At 34.9% G+C, this 17,517-nt stretch overlaps 1 long non-coding RNA gene across 3 annotated transcripts in view; it reads right to left on the reverse strand.

The window, feature by feature from the left end:
• Positions 1-17,517, reverse strand: part of LOC136038524 (uncharacterized) — a 137,485-nt gene that overhangs the window by 110,877 nt on the left and 9,091 nt on the right. For 2 of the 3 annotated variants that reach the window (XR_010620234.1, XR_010620233.1), the window contains exons 3-4: positions 14,226-14,319; positions 2,216-2,311 (exon numbers count right to left, since the gene is read on the reverse strand). This is a non-coding gene — a long non-coding RNA (uncharacterized LOC136038524). Of the gene's footprint in view, positions 1-1,904; positions 2,312-14,225; positions 14,320-17,517 lie in introns of those variants that run through there. The other variant, XR_010620232.1, reaches the window with a different exon arrangement.

A 17,517-nucleotide genomic window follows, 5' to 3' on the forward strand; every position in this document is an offset into this window, starting at 1 on the left:
TACCATACCTGCCCTTGGGCCCTTGGGGGTTGTGTCGACACCGGATTTTTTGTATATGATCTTTGAAATATTTTTAACAAAATTGCTATCTCAAACTTTTTATTCGATACATTTGGGAAAAAAGGGGGATAAACGAGGGGAGGCAGTTGCCCTCCGAAAACTTTCAACTCTGAAAAAGTGATTGACAACTTTTAATTTCCAATCAAATGAGCCCTCTCTGAAGTTTATACGAGCACCTCTTCTATAAGAACCATATTTATCCCTAGGATATAACTTACAGCGCCTGGCCCCGAGCCCTGGGGGGATGTCGACCCCGGAGTTTATCTTATATGATCTTTGAACGATTGTTAACAAAATTATTATCTCAAAATTTTATCGGATGTATTTGGGGAAAAGGGCATTGGGCTAGAAGCCCTCCTATCACTTTTGACTCTTGACAAGGATACTAGAACTAACGATTTTCAATCAAATGAGCCTTCTTTTAAGTTTATACGATGACCCCTTCCATTTGTTTCCTTCCTTTCGCCTGTGGGGAAAAAAAAATAATAATAATAATAATAAAACACTAGAGCCGTATAGCTTTTACTATAGGCAACGCTACAGCGTTGAACCTCCCACCCCTTGAGGCAAGGGCTATAGGTTATTCAAGTTGCTTATTGCTATTTTGTTTAATTTTATTGACTGATGGCAGGTCAACTTTAAATTACTTGGCAAGAGCTGTAAGTTCTAAAAGTTGATTGTTGTTTAATTTACACTTTGTTAACTTTACTGTTAACCTTGATTTGTTGTTTACTTTCACAGCGTCTTTGCCTTGATACTTTGTTACTTCGATGCTAAAACCTCAATACTAGTTTTGATGCTTTGATTTTGAAAAAATATGAAATATGTAATGTTGAAAAACTTGGGAATTTCGGTAATCAGAAAAGTAAAGGCCGTAATAATCTTAAAGACCTACAGAAACAAATTCTTATTGTAATTCAAACTCATAACGAACAGAAATTACTATATAAGAAACAAGAAAACCCTAAACGAACAGAAATAATATAAACAATCATAGCAAACAAGCATACAACAAATACTGATATGAATGAATAAATAAATCTTAAAATTAGCAGAAATTAAACTGAAAATGCAAATCAAGCTTAAAACGAACAAAAATCACTACAAACAAAAGTTTGGCTATTGCCCCCTTCCCTCATTGTTATAGTCTAAACCCAAAGGGATAACTGGCGCTTAATTGAAAACTAAATTTGTCTTAAACAGTCTTGTAGAAAACTATTGAATTTAAACAGAACATTTGATAAATAATGATATTAATTGCTGAAAACTCCCCAGTTAAAAATTTTATTTCAGTGTAATTATTATTTTTATTGTCAATGTTTGTCAATGTAAAAAAAAAATGTTTGTAATATAATGGTTTTCCTATAAAATTTGTTTCCTAATGAGTCCTGGCAGTGGACAAACTCTTGTTTCTTTTGAAAACTACATCTGTCTTGAACAGTCATTGAAAGAATTAATAAAACGAAAATAAATATTTGATATAAATTGCTGAAAGTTCATCAATTCAAAATTTAATATCACTGTAATTATTTTCATTTTCAATATTGTAATAAGTACAAAAGGAGACATTTGTAAGAGTTATCAGTAAAGCGCCAACGACGCAGCAAGTTTTTAGACTTTGACATTTGGGGAAGGTTCAGTATCCAAACCCAGGTTTTGTAAAACCCAGGTGTAGTAAGTTTTGCTCGTTTTCAACTTGATTTGCATTTTCAATTTATTTTTTACTCGTTTTGAGATTTATTTTGTTATTTATGTTAGTACCTGTTGTAAGTTTGTTTGCTAAGATTGTTTATTTAAATCCTTTCGCGTTTGCTTTCATTTATTCTTTAATAGTATTTTCTGGTCCTTTTGTGTTTGAATTATTATAAAGGCATGTTTCTGCTAATCATAGGTTTAATATGGCCTTTACTTTTCTGTGGAAAACTTATTTTTCGAAAATTTCCTTTTAAGTAATAAGAAACAACTTACAAGATCAACATGAGAATTTATTAAAAACTCTTATAAAATGGTTGTAGAAATTGTGATAAATAAAACCGAAATACTGCAATTAAAAATTTTTTGAACAGCCAAAAATAGATAACTGACTGAACCTGAAGTTGTAGGCAAAGACAGTTATAAACTAGTAAAACAAACAAAAAAGACAAAAACAACTTACGTTCGAGTCATTCCTTGACACTGCCTTGTTAGGTATTGACGGAACTGAGGGCTGCTGGACTTTTTAAGTAGTTTTCTTTTAAGGACATTCTTGATCCTGGAATACAGAACGAATAACTAGACGAAACTAAAAACATTCTAAGCTGAGCCGGCCTTTAGTCAGGAAAGGCCTTTTCAACTAAAATTGAGATATTTTATGATTTTCATAAATCTTGATCTTTTAGCCTATTTATTCTACTTCTTTATTTTATTAATGAAGCAAACAATAATTTGGTTAGTATCTACAATTCTTGCAGTGTTATATATTATCACAGGGATTACTATCACAGGGATAAGAATATTATGGGACATAACAGTAAACCCAATCGAGATGGGCACCTCATCGCGAATCGGTGAAATTCATCTGTAGCGTATACCGTAGCCCTACCTGGACTAGACTTCAATTAATATTATATTTTGGTAATGAACAGGCTAACCAAACTCCGACTCAAGACCTTCTGTAAAGAAAAAAACGTTCAGAATTGAGAAACTTGAAGAACTACCCAAACACGCAGCTTTCAGGCAGTTAAAAGAAATCCTTGGTTCCAAACTTGAGTCAGCTGCCTCGTCAGTAACTTCGGATGTCTTGGATAAACTTGTCTAGAAGGTGAACAACACATTTCTGGATTCAGAAAAGGATATTCTTGATTAAAAATCCCAAGCCTGTACAAACGTAAAACTCCTGACCAATGTGAACCAAAGGTGAGTTAGGTGTACCAAGTGTACAAATACACAAGCAAAGCGATTACAGGACGATCGACAAAGAAATCAAGAAAAGCTCTCAGGCGGATAAGAGAAACTACATTGAGTAAAAAGTAGTACAAGCTGAAGATGCAGCATAGAGAGGGAACTCTAGGACCCTTTATAAACTTAAGAATGAAATAGTAGGCAAGAAACCGATTCAAGATGGACCTGTTATAAATTCTGATGGCGTTCTCATCACCGAGCGATCGGCTGTTGATGAGACATGGGCCGACCATTTTGAATAGGCTTTTAGACATACTAATCTATCAAGCTTTCCTCAAGCTTGATATCAATGCAGAAACCACGACTCGTGGTGAATTACTGGCAGTCACAAAAAAATCAAAAACGGCAGGGCACCAGGCGAAGACCGTATCACGGCGGAGTTGATAAAGGCATCTATCAGTTCATGCATGCCTATATGGCTGCCCTTATTCCGAAAAATTAGGATGACACAAAAAGTACCCACAGATTGGAAGCTCAGCACGCTCATAAAACTCTTCAAAAAATGTGATAAAACACTATCAAGGAATTGGAGAGGCATTAGTCTATCATCTATACCTGGTAAACTTCTTGCACTAATAATCCTCTAAAAAATACAGAGTCCACTCGATAAGTACTTGAGAGAAGAGCAACATGGCTTTAGACCAGGATGTTCATGTACCGATTTGATTTACACCCTAAGGGTGTTAATAGATGATAGCCGAGAGTGACAAAGCAAATTGTACATGGCATTTATAGACTTTGAAAAGACCATTGAATCGCTGCATCGTGAGACTCTATGGAAACTACTAACTTTTTATGAGATCCCAGAGAAGTTGGTAGCCCTCGTAATGGCTCAATACGAAGATTCTGAATGTTGCGTTAAAACAACAGAAGGAAGGAAAAGATACTTTTGTGTCCTCTCTGGTGTTAAACAAGGTTGTGTCTTGTCACATTTCCTGCTTGCCTTAACCATTGACCATCTGCTCCGTAACACTGGCACTAGAAGCATATAATTAAACGTAGTACACCAAATAAATGATTTAAACTTTGCCGACGATATCACGCTCATTGAAACCTGTAAGCAAAGACTACAAAAATTACTAGAAGCTGTACGTGACAGAGGCCGACTTATGGGACTAAGAATCAACGCTGATAAAATAAAAAGTATGTCAGTAACAGATTGACCTTTACATCTGAGATGCGATAACCAGTACATTGAACAGGTTCTACATTTTAAATACCTAGGGAGCACAGTGATAAATACGGGTTCTATTGAAAAAGATATATTACGCCGCATCGGACAGGCCTCCTGTACATTCAATAGACTGAAACCGGTATAGAGATCTCAGAGTTTTTACTTCCAACACAAAATTCGTCTATTCAATAGCAACATGATCCCCGTCCTGTTGTATGCTTCTGATACCTGGCATCTGAATAACAAACAAGAAAGGCGAATTCTAGCTTTGGAGAATATTAAACATCCATTGGTCACAAAAATCTCTAATGAGAAGGTGAGACGGATAACCGGACAACCCATAGTGACAGATATCATTAGGACACGTCGGTAGAAATATCTGGTGCACGTGTTTCGTATGAATCAATCCCGGATCCCAGTGACGGTCCAGAGACAACCCAAAGGAAGAAGAAGAAGAGGCGGGCCTCACAATACACTCAGGGGCACCTACCAGATGGACCTGCGTTACATACATGCTTTCCTTCAACCGATGCGGGAAGATATTCTTACTGCAGCGCACACGACGGATGACTGGTGGCTGCTTGTACATGCCCTGGGCGCCTATGGAGGCACAGGAGGATATAAGGTCTAAGGAATGTGAATAAAAACAGCAAGTTTGCAAAAGGTCGGACCAAAAAAGTAGGGACAAGTACAGAAGGATTCAATGGAAAGTACACTGACATATTTAAACAACCCTCAGAAAATACGCAAGTGAGGAATACGAGTTTAGCAGAAATCGAGAAATTCTTACAAATGTGCAAAACAGTTAGTAGATTGCAACAATAACAACAGACACTACCACCACTATCCCAGACAAGGATAGTGGGCTCCTTGGCCATTGGTAAGGTTGTTAAAAACTGAGGGAAAACAATACAAAAGTTAAATTGTTTCATAAAAAAATCATACCGCACTATCAATATATCCTAAACCGGGCGCGGCCCCAATCCTCCACCATTATTGAATTAGGTAAAAAATGAAATTTGCAAGTTTACGAACAATAGAGCCCGAGGTGCTCACGGTATCCCTGTTCAAGTACTTAAACTTAGTCCTAAAATGCTAGACAGCACACTTCATATGACTGGGGCCGTCTGGACAACAGATCACACCGATTTGTAATAAAGGCCCTGGAATATCTTCGAAATTATCCACTCAAGAGCCTTACATACCACCCTAATTCTCACAAAATAACAGCTAAAATTCTAACAAAAACTCTCCTAAAAAAATCAAAGCCATTACAGATTACATAAAAAAAAACTTTTACGATGACTACCGCAGCTTTGTTCAGACCCACGAAAGAGACATAGAAATTTGGGACAAATTCGAGCGTGTTTCAGGGTTGCATACTTCCTCCTAAACTATTGAGCATGTTTTTTTACGCCAGCCTAACCCTACACCCAATTGGTAACGTACAATAGTTCGGAAGAGACAAAGTCATGCACAAAACAAGACACCCTAACCCATCTCCCGTCTATGTCACAGTAAACAGCGAAGTTATTGAGTTCCATGCTCACTATGAAGGTAAATTCAGACAACCGCTGCTCTAACAACATAAAAAGAAAACATACTCTAGGAAGTACGACATCGAATAAATAGCTCCCTTCTCCTCAAGAACAAAAATTATCAATGCACCTAAAGCTAAGGCTTTTCCACTCCTTAATCGCTCCAGTTGTTCTCAATGCTTGCGAGTTGTGGGCTATGAAACTAATGAAGCAAAACATCCTAATATTCAAAACAAGTAACTTCGTCGCATAGCCGATATGATGAACCATGATAAATTCTTTAACCAAAAATTTCAAGAACAGCTAAAGATGGGAACAACAATGCTCCAGAGAGTGTGACTTCAAAAAATTAGGTATCTTGGCTACGTTCACCAGATAGAGAAGTCATGACTGCCAAATTTGTTTCTGAAGATCCAGTGGCAGCCATCGTACTGGCAGACAAAGGAAGAGACCAAGGGAGACGTCCTCATGCAGCTACTAAGAAAAGCGGGGGACTGCACATCCTACAAATAGCTGATGCATTAAAATGTAAATAAGATGGCACCAATACGATTCATGATGATGTCTGGGATATAAGCAAGCAATAGTAAAATAGACATAGGTTTCATTTAAATAAGAATTGCCTCCCTCAGGCATAATATCAAGGTCTCCCGTAGTTTTCTCAGAAATTTAACGTAATAGCCCTCCCTAATGTAACTCACCGTAGCACACTACTTTCCTAAAAGAAAAACATAATATCTCTCTATACTATGACAAAACAAACTACTACTATAAGAATCATTAGAATACCAGTATTTTCAGAACAAAGCCTGTGATGTTATGTTGTTGCTACCAGTATTACTGCAAGTGTTAGGATACAGTGGAAAGTAACCCGTGCTCAGTATGGTGACCAAGAGAAATCACCAATAGTCAACTGTTATAGGATAGCATTCCTAATCTATCCCTGCTAAGCTGTATATCAGGACTTAAAAAAGAAAAATACTCCGGTAAATCCATGTCTCTAGGAACGTGGCAACCAAGCCAGAGAACAATATGCCTAGACAGTTTTGCTGCCCTCGTTAAGAGCCAAAATTGATCAAAGAAAACCAGCCCCCAAAGCCCGAATGCATCAGTTGAGAATCATGAGATACTCATTTTGTTCTAAACGGTTCAGACGTCAAATAACTACGCCCCCAGGGTTGACATACCTCCCTCGAGACCCTGTACAATGGCTATAAGTTGTGTAATTTGCCGATAGTTAACATATACATATTTTTATTGAAAAAAAAGCACATGTTTGATTATGGGTCTCCAAAAAGATTTAAACTTTTTTTAAAAAACTTTTACGATGACTACCGCAGCTATGTTCAGACCCACGAAAGAGACATAGAAACTTGGGACAAATTCGAGCGTGTTTCAGGGTTGCATACTTCCTCCTAAACTATTGAGCATGTTTTTTTACGCCAGCCTAACCCTACACCCAATTGGTAACGTACAATAGTTCGGAAGAGACAAAGTCATGCACAAAACAAGACACCCTAACCCATCTCCCGTCTATGTCACAGTAAACAGCGAAGTTATTGAGTTCCATGCTCACTATGAAGGTAAATTCAGACAACCGCTGCTCTAACAACATAAAAAGAAAACATACTCTAGGAAGTACGACATCGAATAAATAGCTCCCTTCTCCTCAAGAACAAAAATTATCAATGCACCTAAAGCTAAGGCTTTTCCACTCCTTAATCGCTCCAGTTGCTCTCAATGCTTGCGAGTTGTGGGCTATGAAACTAATGAAGCAAAACATCCTAATATTCAAAACAAGTAACTTCGTCGCATAGCCGATATGATAAACCATGATAAATTCTTTAACCAAAAATTTCAAGAACAGCTAAAGATGGGAACAACAATGCTCCAGAGAGTGTGACTTCAAAAAATTAGGTATCTTGGCTACGTTCACCAGATAGAGAAGTCATGACTGCCAAATTTGTTTCTGAAGATCCAGTGGCAGCCATCGTACTGGCAGACAAAGGAAGAGACCAAGGGAGACGTCCTCATGCAGCTACTAAGAAAAGCGGGGGACAGCACATCCTACAAATAGCTGATGCATTAAAATGTAAATAAGATGGCACCAATACGATTCATGATGATGTCTGGGATATAAGCAAGCAATAGTAAAATAGACATAGGTTTCATTTAAATAAGAATTGCCTCCCTCAGGCATAATATCAAGGTCTCCCGTAGTTTTCTCAGAAATTTAACGTAATAGCCCTCCCTAGTGTAACTCACCGTAGCACACTACTTTCCTAAAAGAAAAACATAATATCTCTCTATACTATGACAAAACAAACTACTACTATAAGAATCATTAGAATACCAGTATTTTCAGAACAAAGCCTGTGATGTTATGTTGTTGCTACCAGTATTACTGCAAGTGTTAGGATACAGTGGAAAGTAACCCGTGCTCAGTATGGTGACCAAGAGAAATCACCAATAGTCAACTGTTGTAGGATAGCATTCCTAATCTATCCCTGCTAAGCTGTATATCAGGACTTAAAAAAGAAAAATACTCCGGTAAATCCATGTCTCTAGGAACGTGGCAACCAAGCCAGAGAACAATATGCCTAGACAGTTTTGCTGCCCTCGTTAAGAGCCAAAATTGATCAAAGAAAACCAGCCCCCAAAGCCCGAATGCATCAGTTGAGAATCATGAGATAGTCATTTTGTTCTAAACGGTTCAGACGTCAAATAACTACGCCCCCAGGGTTGACATACCTCCCTCGAGACCCTGTACAATGGCTATAAGTTGTGTAATTTGCCGATAGTTAACATATACATATTTTTATTGAAAAAAAGCACATGTTTGATTATGGGTCTCCAAAAAGATTTAGGGTATTAAAGCAAAGCTTTGAGAAATATTGAGAGAAATGCCGAACACAATCAAAACACTGTATGTGCTTGCTGGTTGTAAAAAGAGAATTTTAGTAATATCTAAGGATCGACTGAGGATATTTAACTGAAATTTCGAAGTATTTTGAGGAGATGTCAAAGAAAGATTTTAAGATAACCACCCCAACCCCCTTGATTTTAAGGTGCCCCCTCTACTGAACACTCATCGAAATTTTTATTTTCTATTTTGTCCAAACGTGTTAAAAGGTATATATCTATGCCTGAAAGCTATATGACCTGGGTAAGAATTAAATACCCCATAGTAAAAGGATTGTAAGTTATGCAATTTGCCCTTTGTTTATACGCAGGATTTATCATTAGAAAAACTTTCGGGGATGACAAAACCCCCTAAAGCTTTGGTATGATGAACACAATATTTGTGTTCACAATATTTGACGATTTGGTATGAAAGGTATGATGAACACAATAAAAAAAGATATAAGTTGCTGATTGTTAGGAAGACAAATCATCAATATCTAAGGAACAGTAGAAGGTATTAAGTGGAAACTTTAGGGATACTAAAGAGTTATTAGGGGGTAATCAGACTTCCTTACCCTTTTTAGAGGCTCCCTCACCTAATCACTGATCAAATTTTTTTAAGCGATTTTGTTCAAAATAGTCGAAGTCTAGTGGCTATGTCTCAAGGGATTTTATGAACCCAATAGCCCCCGGGGAAAGGACTGTATGTTATGCAATTTGTTGTTTTTTACATGGAAGGCTTACAATCAGAAAAAATGACGAGTTTTATATTCTAGTTGTGTCCGAAAAGAGTTAGGGTATTAAGATTAAACTTCGAGGAATGTTAAGAGATATATTAAACTACATTTAAAGATATTATGTTCATCCTATTTATCAGAAAGGAGTATCTGCAATACTATAAAAATAGCTGAGTATATTAAGTTTAAAGTTCTAGGGCATGTTGAGAAACATCTTAAAAAGGTGACAGAGGGCAACCACCCCCTCTGCCATTCCCTTTTTAGCTGCCCTTCTTCCAAAAATAGCTGATAAAAAATTTGGAATAGCCATCTCGTTCAAAATAATCGATAAAGTTCAATAACTATACCTCCAAGGACCACTTAACCCCCACAGCACCTGGGACAAATGTTGTAATTTACGTAAATGGCCCATTGTTTATATACAAGGTTGGTTATAGAGGAAAGGCGGGATGTTTGACCCCGAGTCTCCAAAAAGGCTATGAATATTAAGATAAAACTCTTAGAAAATGTCGAGGGATTCGAACAAAGTCAAAACACACTATATAAATCAGGACTTTTGAAAGGACACAAGAGCAATATTGAAAGAAGGGCTAAGGGGTTAAGTAGAAACTTTAGAGCCATGTCGATAAAGGAACGAAGGACATCCGCCCCTTCCCCCTCCCCCCACTTGCCCTTTTAGATTCTTTCCTTGACATCGATGGATATAACAAAAAACCACGTGATTTAAAATAATCAAAACGTCTAATAGCAAAGCCACTGGGGATGTCAGGTTCTTGGGAGTCAATAAGTGACCTCCGGAGGATATTTTTTCTTGAATATCGTGAACATTCCTAATTTTCAAAAATAGCAAAGATATGTAAGATATACCTGTAAAGTCGGGGATATGATTTTTTTGGTAAATAATTATATAAATAAATGTGTTTTGGAAGTTGTCCTTCCAAACAAGTCTTGGGAAAATAAAGATTCTAAAATAACATCGATTTTCCTTTTTTTAAGGGGAAATTCTTTCTCCTTGAAAATTAAATCAATGCATGAAGGATAGCACCGTATAAGACTGCTTTGTCTTACAGGCAATTATTCCCCCCCCCCCGCCTCTCATCAACAGGCAAAAAAAGTTTTACCCAAATTACCATTTTTCTTGCTAAATTAAACAAAGGTTTAAACAAAAAGAAGGTTCTATGTCTATTTAACTTTAAAAAATTACCTCTCTTTTGTAAATATTAAATTATGTTAAACCAAACAACAAACATTCAGTGACTGCACGTAAAGACATTAAAACACTTCAAATTCTTAGGGAAAAACTTAAACTCGTATAGTCTGTAAAGACAGTCTGGGTGTGTAATCCATCTTGGGATGATCATTACATGAAGAATTTATCATTTCTTCTCAATTGCTAGAAGAGAGCCTATACTGCCGTATTTTATGGAGGAATTATGGCGGGGATTGCGTTTTTTCAATTTATAGTGAAGGTGCAACTTTGATTGTGTAATATAACTTGTTACATTCTCAAATATAACAAAATTAACACTTTTCTCAAAGTGTTCTCAAATATACGTTGTGCAAATAGTTTTCTCAATATATGTTGTTCCTAAGTGCTCTCAAATATATGTTCACAAATAGTGTTCTCATATATGTTACATGTTCTCAAATATAATACTTTTCTCAAAGTGTTCTCAAATATATGTTCTGCAAACAGTGTTCTCAATATATGTTTTTCCTAAGTTTTCTCAAATTTATGTCCACAAATAGTGCTCTCATATATGTTATATGTTCTCAAATATAACACTTTTTGTTTATTGTAATTTTAAAGCCCTATGAATGTGTTTTGATGAAAAAAATATTATATGTTAAAGTTACTATTGATTGGCTATTCTATATCATAATTAAAGTATGAATACTAAAATGTCTTTTATTGACCAGTAATATTGCCAAAAACCAAGATATTGTAAAAAGGCAATCCATGAACGCTATATATTGTTAAATACGTGAATTCTTCATCCATAAATAGTATGAATTGAGGTGTGATATTAGCGTTAGTGAAACATACAATATCGTAAGGTCAGAATTTCAATTATTTCTGGAGAAAACCTTATTAGTTATCCTTATAAGGAGTTTTTCGGCAAGGATATCAGCCCGGTTATAATGAAATGCTTAGAAAAAATATTATCATTGCTCGGCATCAATTTCTTACCTAGCAAAAAATAAGGAGCTATGGGATGAAGCCTCGCTTATGGAAGATGCTTTTAGCTATCAGTGTAAGTATATATTATAAAGAAACGACAGGAAAAGATTAAGGCTTTGAAAAGTATATCTTTAGTAAGATTCGGGTAATTTTTACGTCAAGATAGATTATTGTTCTTCTTGACTGTCCATCTCGAAAAAGATTAAAAAATCTGTCCATCTCGAAAAGAACGTATTTCTTTTAGTGATTGAGTGAAAAAATTAAAAGCCTGATCTAAAAACTGGAAAAAGAAAACTACAAAATTCACAAATGAGAGCATTCCAGACCTTGCTGGAGGACAGCACTTCAGATGGGATTTGGAACAATTAATTTCTAGACTTAAAATAAATCTATTCAATCAAAAAATACCAAATATATCACTTTCGATGCCACCAAATTTATTGGAGGCTTCTTTAGAAAGTGTTTTTTAAAACAACAATAAATAGCAATCAAAACTAAAAAAAATAATAATTTAAGAATCTAAATCAGCCAAACGAAAGTATTTAAAGCTTACAAAATAAAAGCAGAGACACAGAGGGAAAAATAATAAATTTCCCTGGTCAGGGAAATTAGCAATTGACTATCACTGTTGTGATATTTCAATTTCGACTTTGTGCTATAGATTTGCACCATCCATAATGAAAGACTCCTGATTTTATATACATGACGAAAAGAACACAATAAAAAATCCTTTGTTCCTTATATTGTCAAGAGTTATTATCCAATACTGATCAGTGTATTTGATTATTTGTTGGGGGAATATTTGTTTCCCCCTTCTGGTACCCTTGACATGTCTTATTCATTCATTTTTAAAGTAAATAGCGAGACACAAACACGAAACAATCTGTTAAAATTAAGTTTGGCTACATTGACGTCTATTATCGAAGTTTTCAATCCAAATTACTTTTATGTTACATTAGTTTCGGTTGACAGAGCCCTTCAACTGAACCTGGATACTGAATATCTTAGCAAGTATTCAACCAAAACATTACAGTTTAGAACTACATTTTTAGTAAGATACGTTTGTTCTAAATATTGAATAGTTCGGGATCACCAACTCACGAATAAGTTAAACAAAAAAAGGCCCCACCCCCTCCTCCGTCGTAAAACTTTTTAATATAACTTTTCTAGATTTAGCTAAACTGAGATTCATTATTTTTGCCAAGCCAGTTCGTTAATTTTAGTCATTAAACAATACAACGGCCAAACAAACTTATTATTCTAAAGTACAGTCTGAAATAGCATTTTTTTTTTTTTTTTTTTTTTTGATATCGTGCAACTAACTATCAAAATTCAATTGACCCATTTTGTTAACGTTCAGAGCGGCTAATTAATTTAACAACCCTTGCATAAAAATTTAATATAAATAGGAGATCAAATCCAATCCAATGCAAAATCAACCCAGTACGTAATTGACACTTTAGCTATATGTAGATAATAAATAAATAGCTTTTAAACAAAATATTGCTGGCTCATACCTTGTTAGATTGTTTTCATCCATATTCTTAAAATAACGACCTTTTCAATGTTTTTATTTTCTCTGCGAAACTCATTCCCTCGTGTTCAAAATGTTGTGTCGAACACTGAAAGAGGGGCTGAGGTTTAAAGTCTAAGGCTTACGACTTGAATCCCCCACTAAGAAATATCCGAATTGAAAAATTTCCAATTATACAGTTGAAATTTCACCAACAAAACAGATCCCTTTCAATCCCTCTCTAATGAAAGTAAGATAAAATCAATTTGCAGAGTTAACTTTTACTTAATTCGGGAGCCATTATAATGCCTTCTTGACTACATTTGTAGCTTAGTGTATACTAAATGAAACCTTTCCATGGTTAGAGCAATATTAATTAATAGAGTAATTCTTCAAAGCCGCAAGAAAAAGGTGTCGACCAGTCAAGATACCTGAGACAGGCGTACAGGTTGGTCCAGAAATTCTTAGGAAAATAAATTCCGGCATTAGATTTTGTACTAATTATAGCATATGTTAAAAATCAATAGAATCTTAGAAATTAAGGCAAACCATCTGAAGACATTGGATCATCAGTATTGTTACATAGTATTAGGTACTATTTAGTATTAAATAATAATCCATCTTAACAAAATGAAAGTCAAATATAGTTAACTAATTTTACGCTTGAACCTAATTATTTACGTTGAACTTACATGCAAGAATTCTTTTTTGAATCATTTATTTTTTGCCTATGTTTATTATAAGCTATGCTATTATGATTGATAAATAACAAGCATGGTCAACTTTATCTAATTAGTTTTATTTATTTATTCAAATACAATACGGGGTGCACCCTTGAATGTAATTTTGTGTTGATTTATTGGTGTTCATTTTTTTATGTCCAAGATTCTTTTTTCAGTCACTAGATCAATATTTTGTTTTAGATTTTTCCCTTTTTTAGATTTTTCTTTACAGATGAAAAGCCTTGTTATCAAATTTAACTAATTTGTTCTGCTTCGTATTTACATAAGTAAGCATTTATAGAATTCAATTATTATACATTAGAATTGGAGCTATTTTAAGGAACGCATTTGGTTTATTATTTTGTCCACAAATTTTCGTTGGTCTATAGCCAAAGCTTCTTTTTATGGTAATTACACAATCCGGTATGGAAGAAAGTTTGCATCCCTAAATTTACCTTTCCTGCTTTGAATAACTGTTTACTTCGAGCTTTCCTCATTTCTGTATAATCGATCCTATCTCCAGAATTTATTTTTCAGCCACGATTTGATCTGAAAGACCGAAAAAGAATACTTATCAACATAGCTTGAAATTATAAAAGTAAGATTTCTTCCAGGAAGATCTTGAGCAATAAAAGACTTCAAAAATAATCCTTTGATAAAATTAAAAAAATACTTCAGATGTAGGAAGGCTGAAAAATTCATTAGTTAGATCATATTTTTCCCAGAGTTTTTTTTGTAGGGAAAAAAACTAATTTTGTTTCCTTTATTTCTTTCTGTTGGAGAAAAAATTATATTTAGAAATTTCGTTCTTTGTCAAAATCCTCCTCCCCCAAACCAAGGCAATTAATTATCGGCTATAAAAAAAATCAAATCGCATAGTTTCTTTAATCCTTAAGGAATAATCTTGAAGCGAAAACCAAAAAAGATTATTTAAATCATTTCAAAAACAGACGATTTTAATAATTTTGAAATGTATCTAATTGTCCAAATTTAAAGACTGAAATGCTCTTTTAGAAGTTCCTTTCCCCCTCCATCATAGTTTCATCTAATAGCAACTTTTTTGGCCGTATAAATGATATAATTTACAATTTATTCAGCTGACCCACAACAATGAATTAATGTATAATATTTATGAGGTTTGACGTATATTTTGAATTTAATTATGCGATTCACAAAACTTTTAATACCGATTCATATTTACCCAGGAGGAATCCATATTTTTAGAGTGATGAAATCAGAGCAACACATAGATTGATTCTTTTGCCTTTTAAAATTTTTAGACAATTGCATAATATAAGCTGAAGTGAAATTGGGAAGGATGAATAATTTGGTAGACCCTCAGGGAGGTTACTATAACCTTACTATTGCCAATGAACCCTTACTACAATGGAAAGCCAAGGATGCTGAATTGGGCTCAGCCTTATCAGCTGAGTCCTGCGCAGTATGGACATCCACTAGGTTGGCATAACCAGTATCAGGGTCAATCTTCCTATAGCCGTGGCTATGCTACAGCACCATCAAATTGTGTCAATGTTCAACCAAACTCAGTGATCCTACAAGAAATAGTACACAACCCCCCATGTTGCTATGTGCCTATAGCTAATAGATTACACCATAAGTAGAGAGCGATTCCCAGCACTGCCATGTGAAAGTGATGATGAGATTAGGGTAGTTGGAAACCTATATGACGGGGAAGGAGTCAAGAGACAAACAGAAATGCTAAGGCTTGGTCAAATCCAGAATTTTGGCCGTGAAAGAAGAGATATTTCACGAGATAGTAATAAATCCTATATTCTTGAGACGAAAAGACAGAAAATTGAAAAACCATCCAAACAAGAGCTTTTAAATGTTAACATTCCCACAGCAGAACAATTTGCCACCAAGGTTGAAATAGAAGTAATCAATAAAGGGGAAGTTTTACCACCTGACTTTGGTAAAGTCTTTTAAGGTATTGCTCACAAGCCACAAGTTTGAGTTTGATGTCATGAAGGGCAGGTCTGTAATGACTCTATGCCTTCAAAATGAGGATGTAACAAATATAATTCTAAATATTGAAAAAATTGGTGATATCAAGGTAACAGCAAAATTTAAAGTGCCCCTTGTGAGAGGAATTGTAAAGGGATTTCCTCTTAACCTAACAACAGGAGGTATAATGGAGCACGTGCAAAGTATAAGGCTAATACATGACATAGTAAGACAAAAAAGGTTATACGGGGACACAAGAAAACTAGAAGATACTTTCGCAGCATTGGTGATATTTGAAGGTGATACATTACCTCTAAACATTTGGTTTTGTGGAAGGAAAAGAGAAGTTCATGTTTACCATCATAGAAACATACAGCGTCACAAATGCCAGAAGTATGGTCACTTGCAAAAGGATTGCAGAGCCAAGGAGCCAGTATGCCTACGTTGTTCAAATAAACATTAATCAGATAAAAGTCTTTTGAAAAGTTATATCTCACCAGACAGAGCAAGGGCTTATTTGTGTGCCAATTGTAGAGGAAATCATGGCTCTTCTTCGTTTGCTTGCCCAGTGAGGAAACAAAGTCGTGAAACACATCAAGTGGCAGAATGTTACCCAATCGGTTAAAGGATGGCTCAAGTAACTTATAAGAGCTATGCAGATGCAGCTAACAGAACAAATTTGAAAAGACTAGCACCAAATAATTCTATTTCAGCCAATAGTGTTGAACAAACAAGAAAGGCTACAAAACAAGAAACTGCAGAAAAAATAGTAATAGGTTTACTCTGTAAAGCCGAATCGTCGGAAATGAACAATTTATCACTATCTGATCGAATTGAAAGACTTTTTTGATTTGTAGAAGAATTAGACGTAGGGAGTCTCAATCAGCAAAAGATTCCCAGTGTTTGTAATATGAATGGAATAATTGAAAATGCTCAAAATGAACCTTAAAATGTTATCATGGAATGCCTAGTCAGTAATGAAAGAGAAAAAAGACCTTATTTTAGAATATTAACAGGAAAATGAAATTTATGTAATATGTATTGAAGAGACATGGTTACAGCCATACATAAATTTGACTTTTAAGGTATACAATATGATAAAAAAAAAGACAGATCAGAAGGTACAACAGCATTAACATTTTACTGAATGGGAGTTTGAATTGCAGGAGCATCAAGATTATAAAGTTGAAATCAATGACTGCAGGCTACTTCTGGATCAACCATTAACATTATAAATGTATATAATGCAAATGGCAACAACAGTGAAACTGGTGGCATTATTAATCAGTTATCAAAGAAAATTCCTGCTAATGAAGAACTGATTAAAACAGGTGATTTTAATGCAAACAACACAGTTTGTTAAGCTCCTCCTTTTTGAGCTTTAATTGGCCCTTATTAAATTTGGCAGTCTAATCTGTTTTAATTTTCATGACATGCTATGAGCCTTATATGTGTATGCATGTTTTTAATCTTTTATTTGATTGTTATTTTTTTATTTTGCAAAAATAACGTTGCATTCCTTTGCCATTTTTATATGTATAAGCATTTTTAGCCTTCTAACCTTTTTAAACTTTTCTATTTTCTGTTTTGACCCCATAATGCGAGTTAAGCTCAGCCAGGCTTGTAATAGTTATTTAGAAAATGTTAGATCTTATCTAGATGATGTTTGCATTTATTCAAAAAATTCTGTTTTGCAATGAAAAAGTTTTAATATTTAAAATGTTGACCTATAAGTTACTGTACTAGGCTTCAACTAATCGATTACCTATGAATGCGCAGACA

This window comes from Artemia franciscana, chromosome 18 (genome assembly GCF_032884065.1).
Source record: "Artemia franciscana chromosome 18, ASM3288406v1, whole genome shotgun sequence".
NCBI classification, from domain to species: Eukaryota; Metazoa; Arthropoda; class Branchiopoda; order Anostraca; family Artemiidae; genus Artemia; species Artemia franciscana.